The 10,482-nt window shown below is 42.9% G+C and overlaps 2 long non-coding RNA genes across 3 annotated transcripts; both read left to right on the top strand.

The window, feature by feature from the left end:
* The first annotated feature begins 400 nt into the window (after positions 1-400).
* On the top strand, positions 401-3,929 carry LOC130254704 (uncharacterized). The gene is made up of 2 exons (XR_008840800.1): positions 401-480; positions 1,789-3,929. It is a non-coding gene; the product is annotated as an uncharacterized LOC130254704 (long non-coding RNA).
* Positions 3,930-4,310: 381 nt separating this feature from the next.
* Positions 4,311-6,820, top strand: LOC130254703 (uncharacterized). 2 transcript variants are annotated; one of them, XR_008840798.1, is made up of 3 exons: positions 4,311-4,569; positions 4,841-4,912; positions 5,744-6,820. It is a non-coding gene; the product is annotated as an uncharacterized LOC130254703 (long non-coding RNA). The 2 variants fall into 2 exon arrangements; XR_008840799.1 differs by having other exon boundaries at positions 4,827-4,912.
* Positions 6,821-10,482: the final 3,662 nt, after the last annotated feature.

Here is a 10,482-nt window from a genome sequence, read left to right as displayed (position 1 = left end):
AATTTTCCAACCAATGCACTAATAAATGTTATAATTTAGGTTTACCAATTTTAGTGTACTCATTTTTTTGTTGTGAGATAGGATTAGAAGCAAAAACAAGGCAGGCTTTAAACTTAAAATGGGTATAAAGAAAAACTTTATTAACAGCACAAAGAAAGTAATAATAAATTCAGAATAAGATTTTCAGACCACTCCCTCATCTCCCCACCTTCACACACCTTTTTAACAACAACATATAGAGACACTTCTGTCAGTCCTTCACTTAAATAATCTTTTCAGTTCCCTTCAGGGAGAAGAGTTTTTTCTTGTTTGGCAATAGGGGTTTTTTCTAAGAGAAAAATAACGTTCTCCCGAGTCTTCACTTTCACAAATAGCAGCCACCCAGGAGTCTGCAAAATCGTGAAACTTCTCCCATCTTCACAGCCTTCCCAGAGCTGTATTTGTGGGCCATGTCAAACTCATGGGGTGTCACTTTTAAGAGTAAGCTGTTCAAAAGTATAAATTCACTTCATCTCTCTTTCCTCTGTCCATACTTCATTCTCAGGAACAGAAGTCCCTCCTCTCCCTCTGGGCAAAAGATCTTTTTTTCCAAACACTTCAACCCTGCTGTGTCTTTTTCCATGATTTATAGGAATCTTCAGTGCAGTACAGTCCACTCCCATAGCTTGCAAAAAGATTTTTCACCCAAATTTCACAGCGTCTTCTCAATCACTCCTGTAAGGAAAATTAATCCACAAACACCAGAGGTTTATGTCCAAAAAGGAGACAGAGGATTCCTTTTTGCTTTATTCGAATAAAGGGAGAGGCCATGGGGCATTCCCCTGGGATCTCTAAAATTTTTGGAGGACGCAGCCTCCCTTTTTATCCTAATTTCCCGGCCTCTTTTCCCTCTATCTTTCCCCATTGGCTGAGGTACTTGAGAGGCACAGACTTCCCAGAATGCCTGACACCTGACATTCCCCTCTAATGTATAACCCTCCCTTTTAATTTTTAATTCTTGTAGAATTCATAGTTTCCCCCCCTGTTGCTTCTTTCATCTCCTGTTACCCAATTTCATTTACCAGCAAACCTACAGTTTGTTTGTAAATGCAAATCTCTTTTTCCATTCACCAATCAGTGTAATCCCTCCCATTGTTTCTTTTATCTCTAAACTAACTTTATCTACCAACAGATCTACAACTTATTTGTAAAGACAAATGTAACATTCCTCTCACTTCCTATCTGGAAACTTGGTTCTTACTTCACTAACTTTGGTGTATTTTTTCTGCTCTATCTCCTCTTATTCAAAAGAGGATAGAAGGTCTGCAAGTCTTATCCGAGCATTGGAAGGGCTAAAATTTCACACAGAAAATGCAGGCGGCTGGGCCAGACCATACTGGAGCCATGACAGGATCTCATGCCGCCCAGGCCACGCAGAGAGGGCTGGATGAAAACTGCAAAGTCCAGGGAGCAAGTGTGTGGAAGGGCTCTGCCAAAACAGAGCCCTCGCTGCCTCCCCCCAGGCCGCCTGGGCAGCTGGGCAGGCTTCGCCTCCCCACGGCTGCTCTGAGCTGGTGGCAGGGTCCCACCGAGCTGTGGCCACGCCGGGGGAGGAGCAGGGGGGAGAAGAAGGCTAATACCTTAGCAAAGCGCCTCTCCTCCCGCTGGCCATCAGGGCCCCTGGTTAAAAATGAAGCCCAGCGCCTTCCCGATCCCACCCCTGCCTGGCCCGGGCCACATGGGGGAGGGGTTTACTTGCTTCAAAATGTGAATCACAGATCAAACTAACTTCTTCAATTGTTTTTTCAGGCTGTTAATAACCAAATCACCCTCCAATTAGTCCCATCAATTCACGGAAGAAGTTCTCATAGAAAATAACCTCTGAATGTACCCTCCTTCCATTAGGTTTCAGTGCATAACCAGCATAGCACCTCAGGTAGAAAATGCTTTCCCTATTCCAATCTATCTCTAAAGAAAATAAATTTCTAGCTCATTTGTCGTTGTTTTCTCTGCCACATAAATAAGTGGTACAGGGGGCAAACTGCAATAAAGTTTCCTCTTTAGAGAAGCAGAACAAATTCTGTTCTTACTGCAAAAATTTAAAAAAGAAAAAACTTGCACATTAAACAATAATGGTAAACAAAACATACTAATGTTTTTTCTAAGTTTTCTATTTATCCTCAAAATGCTTCAGTTGTTGCACACAGAATTTTAAGCACTGTATTTTCTTTAAAAAGCAAGGATCATCATAATTTAGAACAAATTTGATTTTCTGGATAAGGAAGTAGCACTCAACTTTCTAAAACAAGTGAGTTTTCATTTAACAGATAATTGATTTTGTAAGTCAAGTTTCAAAGTAGCTGGGTTTTCAGAGCTGAGGATCTGAATGTCAGAATTTCAATTGTTTTTTTACCTGTATGCACCATTCTCTAATAGCAGCTCCACAGCCACTCAGCAACTCTCAGCTCAACACCTTTAGAGCAAGAAAATTTGTCCTGAATTGTCCAGTGCAGCTCTTAATTCAGGAGCAAAGGAAAGAGACAGCAATGAAATAAACATAAAACTATAGGTTGAGGGTCTATTTTTGGCTTTGGAAAGTTGTCACCACTACAGCAGCTTTAGTTCCTTGCACTCACAGCACTGCTTTTCTGCTGGTTGCTCATCAGTTCTGAGTCTTCGGGACACTGTGTGACGCATTGGTCTTTACCACAGCCTTGGTTAGCTCAGGGGGAGAAGCCTGGAAGTAGCCTGAGGGTGAGATGCTGGGGAAGAGATCCTGAAGGACACAGCCAGGGCCAGCTCCCTGTGGGGTCTCCACCGCTCCTGAGAAACTACCACAATACCAAAACAAGTGATTCCTCCCACACTACCATCAAGTCATACCTTACCAAAAGTCTACAAATTCTCCAGCCCTACTTATTAAGTCATAAAGTAGTAGCTGTTCCACCCATAATGAGATCACTTATCTTGTAACTAAATATCTATGGCTCTCTCGGAAAACCAGCACCATGTATTATTGTGTTCCAGGAAGAATTCTCCCCAAAGCTTAAAGAGAAAGTAAATTTAATTCCATGTTTTTATGGAGGAGGAGGAGGAGGAGGAGGCTGGCATAGGGAAAGGGGGAAGTGTGTTACAAGGGGAATAGTGGGTTTTCAAATTCATCTAGTTTTATACACTTTATTATTAGAGACAGATAAAATTTAAACTATTTTGGTGGGCTAATTGCATTCTGATTTGAAGGCATGATCACATATCACAAAATTTAAGTCAAGTTCCTGTACTAGAATGAATGAACAACATTCACAAAACCCACTAATGGAATCACAAGGTGATTATGGGAACATTCATTTCAAGAACAGACATTCATCACTTAGTTGCTTTTCTTTTTTAGTAGTGAGCGAATAGCTGCTATCCCATATACCATATAAAGTCTTCTGAAGTTTCGAAGACCTTGCTGCTGTAATATTCAAGCATTTCAAAGTTTTCAGTGCCTTTGTCTTCCTAGCAAATCTAAAAGCTTTGGAAAATCTCATTTTCTAGAATAGAGAAAAAAATGGAACTCCTGTCCATAGTGGAATAAAAGAATTTTGAAGCATCCCACTTCAAACCAATGCTGAAACAAAAGATACCTCCTCTTCTGTGGACACCACTGAAAGCCCAGGCACCCAGGCAAAGTTTGCCAAGCCTTTTCTCAGGTTATGAGTCTTTTTCCTCAGGCTGTGAAACTTTCTCCTCTCCAGCCAGGATTTTTCCCAGGCTAGAGGCTTTTCTCTACTGTAAACACAAGAGAAAGAATTATAGCAAAAGACAAACACCTGCTGGATCTGTGGGAAAGCCAGGGACAAAAGGTGTCTCTTTCTCTGACCAATGAACTGTCTGTATTTTGTTTTTCATGAACTGTCTTATTTAAAGCCATGGCTTCCTTCAATAAACTGCTCTTTCTTGCACCATGTAAGGGAGTGCCTTGTTGCTGTATCCTTTCGCCACTCTGTAACCCTTTTGCAGCAACACTCCCCCATCCTCCTTTCTTGTTTTTCCAAGAAAAGGATCCCAAAAATTTCAGTTTCATGAGAATCAGTACAAACTTTCTAGATCACTGGGCATCTGAGAGTATCCGCAGAAGGTTTTCTGGGTAGGCAGTAACAGAAATACACATTCAATTCAAAAGGTGGCTGCTGGATCCTCTGTTTCACAAAGAAAACCAAAACTTTTTTTTCTTTAAAAAAGTCATTCCCACTTCAAGCTAACCACCACCCTGCTGTGCTTTTGGGGTAGAAAGAGGAGAAAGCCCAGAATTACAAGGGGGCTCCTTAGGTTTGGACTACCTAATTTTGAGCCTCCAGGAATGGGCCTCATAATCAAAGTGCTGATTTTAACATTTACATTACTTATAATCTTCTAATAATTTCTAAAGCCAGCACACTACCCATGATTCAGAAGTGCACCAAGCAACAGACAACATGAAGGAAAGATGCATATGAAGTCCCAGCCCTTTCTTCTGCAATTTGACACTGAACTCAAGTCAATAAAATTCTATTTCAACACCTGAAAGTCACTCCTGGGCTTCTGCACTGCAGTATTTGACTGCCAGTAAGTAAATCTCATCTTTTCTCTGGCAAGAATGGAAAAGGTGGACATCCGAGAGCACTTTACACAGTGATTTTCATGCAAAATGTTCCCTATCACCGCCAAGGGTCCATTGGTCCGACACGACCTTCCTAGAGAGAGGTTTTGCAAGTGACAGCCATCTAGGGGGCTCACTGGCACTTCTCTGGCTGCCAGGTAACCTCAGCAAGGTGGGGACAGCCTGCAGCTGCAAGTGATCAGCTCTTATCAGTGAATTTCAGCTTTGTGATTTCAGGTCTGCCTTGTGAGGTTATCCCAGGCCAACTCGGACAGAGAGACAGAAGCGTCGTATGGCTGCTCCACAGAGGTAGCCTTTAATGTCCTGCAGCTCTGTGAAGGGGGCCAGGGACAACAGCTCCCTGATGAAATGGGGAAAAGCTGGGGTTTTATGGGGAAAGCAAGGGCAGTACCAAAGGGGGAGGGACTAATGAGTTGCAAAGAATCAACATGGGCACCAAAACATGGTGGGATAGCTGAAGCCCTTGGGATAGCTGAAGCCCTTGGGATAGCTCACCATGGTAAAGGAGGATGTGCCCATCTAAGATGTATCTCTCCAGGGGAGGGTTGATGTAAGCTTATCATCCTCCACAGCCCATTCAAGGGACATCTCTCCAAGGCAGAGCTGTGGCAAGCTTATCAGCCTCCACAGTTCCCTGAGAATTAGGACTTTGATTTTCACTGAAGCATCTATGTGAGTATCCAGCAGCAAGCCATGAAATCAGATTTATTCTTGCTGACCTCTTTCCTGGCCCTGGAGCTCCCACATCTGTTTTCTCACACACAGAGCAGGACAGTACACATTCCTCTGATAGCCATGGGAACAGCAAAAATGGAAAAAATTGTGCAGAAACTCACAGCTGTGATTTGATCTGACATGAAACCCTGCTGGCCAGTCCCACTATGCATTGCAGCAGCAGTGTCCCTAAGACTCTTTTCACTGTCACTTGGGTTTCCCTCAGGACAATCTGACCACTTCAATTTTACTCCCAGACATAGAGGGTTTTCGTTAATTCACTTTCAAGTACTGCATTGAGTTTACATCAGAACATTTTACAGCATCAATTAATGTTCTTTCCTGTTTTGTAGCTGTAAGTTTTCAGCCTTTTTTTTTTTTTTTTTTTTTTTTTGCCTCCAAAAGGACCCCATGCTGGCAAATCCAATCAAGTTCCAGTGCTGCAATGAAGCTATATTACTGCTGTGATTCCAGTGAGTATTCCATGTGCAAAGCCATTATTGCATTGTCTCCCAAACATTGCATTGCTAGGTTTTCTTCTAGTCATCAGGAGGAGAGTGATCTAGTTTGTTCCTTTGAAAATATCATATGCAGGGGAGAGCACTGGGTGCTTCTGCTCCTCCACTAAACACCACAGGAGTCTGGGTAATTCACTTTTCATTGTTTGGAAATCACAGAAATTCATGTTCATTTTCTAAGATTTTCTGTAGGAGCCTTGTGACATATTCCAAGGGCTAGTGGCAGGGGGGCAGCTCCCCTTAATATAGGAAATCTTCAGATTAGCTCTTAATGCAAGACTATTGTCACATGCTCTCAGCTTCATAGGCAGAGAGGTACAAGAGTTAACAGTCTGTCCACACCCATGTGAAGGCTGCAGGAAAATCCAGCATCCCAAGGACCCAATTTTGTGCAACTAAAGTGACGAGGTCCAGAAACAACCCTGCTCATTGTGCTTGTCCTGTGAACATGCAGGGAGGTGAGAATGACAGGCAGCAGCTCCCAGCAGCCTTCCCCACTTGGCCATGATGATAAAATACTCATGAGTTGGTAACAAGTCTGGCAGCTTCCTTCGGGTTGGAGCTATTAATCTTCTCTGGCATAAGCTCCTCACAGTGTTTGCAGAGAAATCCAAGAGCCCTAAACCATCCCAGCCAGCTTTACTAATTATTTTCTCATTTCCTTTTATATAAGTGAAGTTACCTTAGCCATAACTCAGTCTGAACATTTTCTAGATGTGCCTTCTAATTGGACTGGCTCAAAATAAGCACCCAAAAAGCCCCAGGAAGGCTCTTAATTATTCTGCAAAATAAGGATATTCAAACTTTTCACATGGCTATTTTCTATTTTCTTTGCTCTGAAAATTCTAACTTATCCATATATGTTATTTCCCTCCTTCAAAGTAAGAGTTGCCGTTGGGGTTTGTTTTTTTCCCTTTTTCCCGCTGTGGAATTTTCCCCATTGTTATATTAAGAAAGCTGTTGACTAGGCCCCAGTGCCAAGGGGAAAGTGGGGGAAAGGGGAAGAAAGAGGAGGAAAGGGGGGGCAGGAAGAGGGAGAACACCGCGAGATCAGGGGGCAGGTGAAGGAGAGGTTTTGGGCAGTCACTGGCTTTCCCGCTCGTTTGGCTTGGAGAAGGACGGTTGCTGGAAAACCTCGCCCTGCCACACCTACGCCGCGAGCTGCTCTTCCTTGGCTGTGGGATACCGCAACCCCGCTTCAGCCTGCCAACTCCAAGCGTCCTGTTGGAGTATCGGGACCAACACTGCCCCAAGATCCATGAGCAGAGTCTCTCTTCCACCCTTCTCATCCAGGACGCAGCCACCATAGCCCCCCGGCACCCCTCCAGCCACGCGGGGTCACCGCACCTCCCCCTGCTCACCGGGAGCTGGCTGGCGCTGCCTGGTAGCCAAGACGATAACTGTACCATGGAGGAAAGGTATCCACAACCAAAAGAGCTGTTACTGGGTTCCTGTTCTGTTTGTTGTTGATTTCGTAGTTGTTGTTGTTTTGTTTGCCTTGATATATATATATATATATATATATACACACACACACACACACACACACACCAGTAAAGAATTGTTATTCCTATCCCCATATCTTTGCCTGAGAGTCTCTTTAATTTAAAAATTATTATAAATTGGAGGGAGGGAGGTTTCTTAGCAGATACCTGTCTTTCAAACCAAGACAGTTCAAAAATTGCACTACTGGTGTTATAGCATGAGCAGACTATAGCAGCAGCACTTTTAAAAAATATATCTGTAGAGTGTCTAGATACTCCAATCAGGAGCAAGCCTTTACCATGCTAAGTTGTACAGAAACACAGAAAAAGCCTTGCTGCTGCCTCACAGCCTTGTAGGCTAGTATTTTGTTATTTTCACTCCAACATCTTTGCTCATGGCCTTACTGCTGCTGGCTGGGATGATAATTTTAGCCTCTTGTACAGTAAAGAGTAGAAATTAGTAGAAAAAAATTGCTTTTATAGTTACTGCTCGTAAATGTAGTTACTAATATTTACTAGTAACTGTAGCAGTTACAGTGACAACTAGTTGCTGATAGAAAACAGACATTCTGCCTTTTTTAAGCTAGAAGCTGTTGCAATGGTATAAGAAAAGAAAGACCAAAGACAGCTATTCTCTCATTTCTAGGTGGAAGTTACTGTAAGCTAATTACATCAGAAGTTTATCATCAAGGTATCAATGGTTCATGGTCCCATTTCCCAAAAGTTTGTCAAATCACTAAGAATGTACTTCATGATTAAACTTTCAGCACAAAGCCATATCCTGTAGCAAAATTAAAACTGGCTTAAATAATTTTATTTCTCAATACCTTCTACTTTTGCAGGCTGAAACACTCTCTTAGTGCCTCCCTTTGTAATTTGTGACATTAGCTGAAGCTTTCAGATGTCACACAGCATTTAGCCCATGATGAGGATTATTTCTTTCAAGTTTTTTAAGCAGAAGTAAAATCAGCCATGATGCAAATGGCATGAATAAAGGGTACAGTGTGCAATCTGCATGGCCTGGAACAGGTGCCTGTCAGCTAAGCTGTTGGTGCTGTCAGGAAGCAAGTTTCAGACTGTTGGATCAGGATCTGCTCATACTTCATGGGGCTGATGAGGTGATCAGCGCTGCTGGGTACTCACTTGGGTTTCTCAGGGCAAAAGGATCAGGCAGAGAGATGAAGAAATGCTTTTTGGGCAGCAACTATGAAAGATGGTACTACTGAGACATGGCTCTTATGTAAACACATTTATCCGGTTTTACAAAGCACCTTCTCCTACAACCCATCGGTATCCACAGCTGGGTCATGTTTGAGTGTAGCTGCCGAGCCCTGGGGTCAAAGCCCCTGGCTGCCACCAAGGTACCCGGATAGGGAGTTTCGTAAGGAACAGTCTCTTTTGGCATCTCAGGCAGGCTTCAGCCACAACATACCAATATGCAAGCAATGCCTGGTATTCAGGCGATCAGCTATTATAGTGGTTTCAGCTCTAGAGTGATTTCAGATTGGCTTTCAAGGTACCTTTGGCCGGCGCACAGAGCTGAGACCGGGATGTGCTATATGGAGGTTCCACAGTGTTCTTTATTGTCTCCTCTTGGGAAGGGGTGTCCAGAGACAGCAGTAGTCCACTGAACTGGGTAAAAGCAGGGTTTTTTATAGGGTTAGTGTGGCTTGAGAGAGTGTCCAATAGTTTGGGGTTTTGCAAATATGACCAATGGTTTTACAAGGAGATAAAGCAGGGGGCTTGAAAGCAGGGAAAGGTTTCTTAGCCTGGTCACCATGACTGAGCAATTCTTATCTATGGGATAGCTCTCCAAGTGGGTCTTGCAGGGGGCGTTGCTCCCTCCACATTTGAGCTCTGTGGCTGCTATGTTCCTGCTGGAGCCTAAATGGAGCTTTGCATCCATCTCAGGGAGTAACAGTCCCTCCCTGTTTCAGGTGTAAGCTAGTCCCTGCCTGCAGGATGCTTGTTTGCAGTAGGGAAGGTCATGTCCATGGGGACAGTATGAGGAGGTAACATCCTCCCTAGAAAAGCACTATGTCCCACTGGATGCAGGAGCTCCTTTTGCAGAGTCTTTCATTGTTCAGGAGGGCCTTCTGCAACAGTGTGCAAATTCTAAATGCCACAGACTTGACATTTTAATCTCTTTCTTTAAAACTCATATTATAAATGATGTCTGCACACCCAAATTATTTGTTGGAACCCTTGCTAAATGTTTTCATGACATTAACCTACTGGGTCATGTTTTGGCCCTAAACATAAACATCAGCTGCGGGGGTTGGGTTGTTGGACGGTTGCTGGACAGACTCATGAGCTTACTATTTTCTGTTCTTCAGGTTTGCAGTTTATTATAAGGGTGTGGGTGTAAGAAAGAGTGTGGAGCATGGAGAGTAAGAGATAAGAGCAAGGGGGTGAGAGAGAGCAAGAGACCTTAGAGAGAGATTAGAGTTCAGAGGTAAGAGGTAAGAGAGAGCGATTTCCCGTTCACAATACAGTAATTATTCTTCTATAATGAATACGCTAATTTTCCAATAACCAATCTAATACAATATACTAATTTCCTAATATTTGCATGCAACCTATAGAAACTACTAAACTACCATGTTTTATGGCTTTCTTATTTGTAACCCTTATCTTCAGACCTTTCCTGCCAGGCTTGGGACAGGATGTCTGTTGGTTCTTTGGTATTTGTGGCATTTGGTATTGTCTAAACAAAGGAAGAGGCCTCAAACCTCAACATGACTGTTTTCAGCATCTGTATCAAAATATGCTAACATCTCAATTTCATCTACTGTTTCAGAACGACTTGCTAGGCACTTACAAGATTTCTCTATTCCCTCCCCAACAATCACTGCAACAGCAACACTGTTCCAGGCAATATCACATGAATTCTGCTGCTCTCTGGGAAATTCAGAAATGCACATTTATTTTACCGCTGAGCTTGCTTCTGCTGCACAACACCTACATTTTCACTTAAACTTCTCTGATACATGGAAGGATTTTGGTGCATGGATAATGGAGGTGAGGAAAATTCAGTCTTAGTATGACAAATACAGCTCAAGGTATTACAATCTGAGCTCTACCAGATGTGATGGACCAGGGAGTATTAAATAAAATATTTTTGCTTTTCTAAAATAAAAGT

The sequence above is a fragment of the Oenanthe melanoleuca genome, chromosome 6, assembly GCF_029582105.1.
Source record: "Oenanthe melanoleuca isolate GR-GAL-2019-014 chromosome 6, OMel1.0, whole genome shotgun sequence".
In the NCBI taxonomy this organism is placed as follows: domain Eukaryota; kingdom Metazoa; phylum Chordata; class Aves; order Passeriformes; family Muscicapidae; genus Oenanthe; species Oenanthe melanoleuca.
This window is presented reverse-complemented; position numbering and strand designations above follow the sequence as displayed.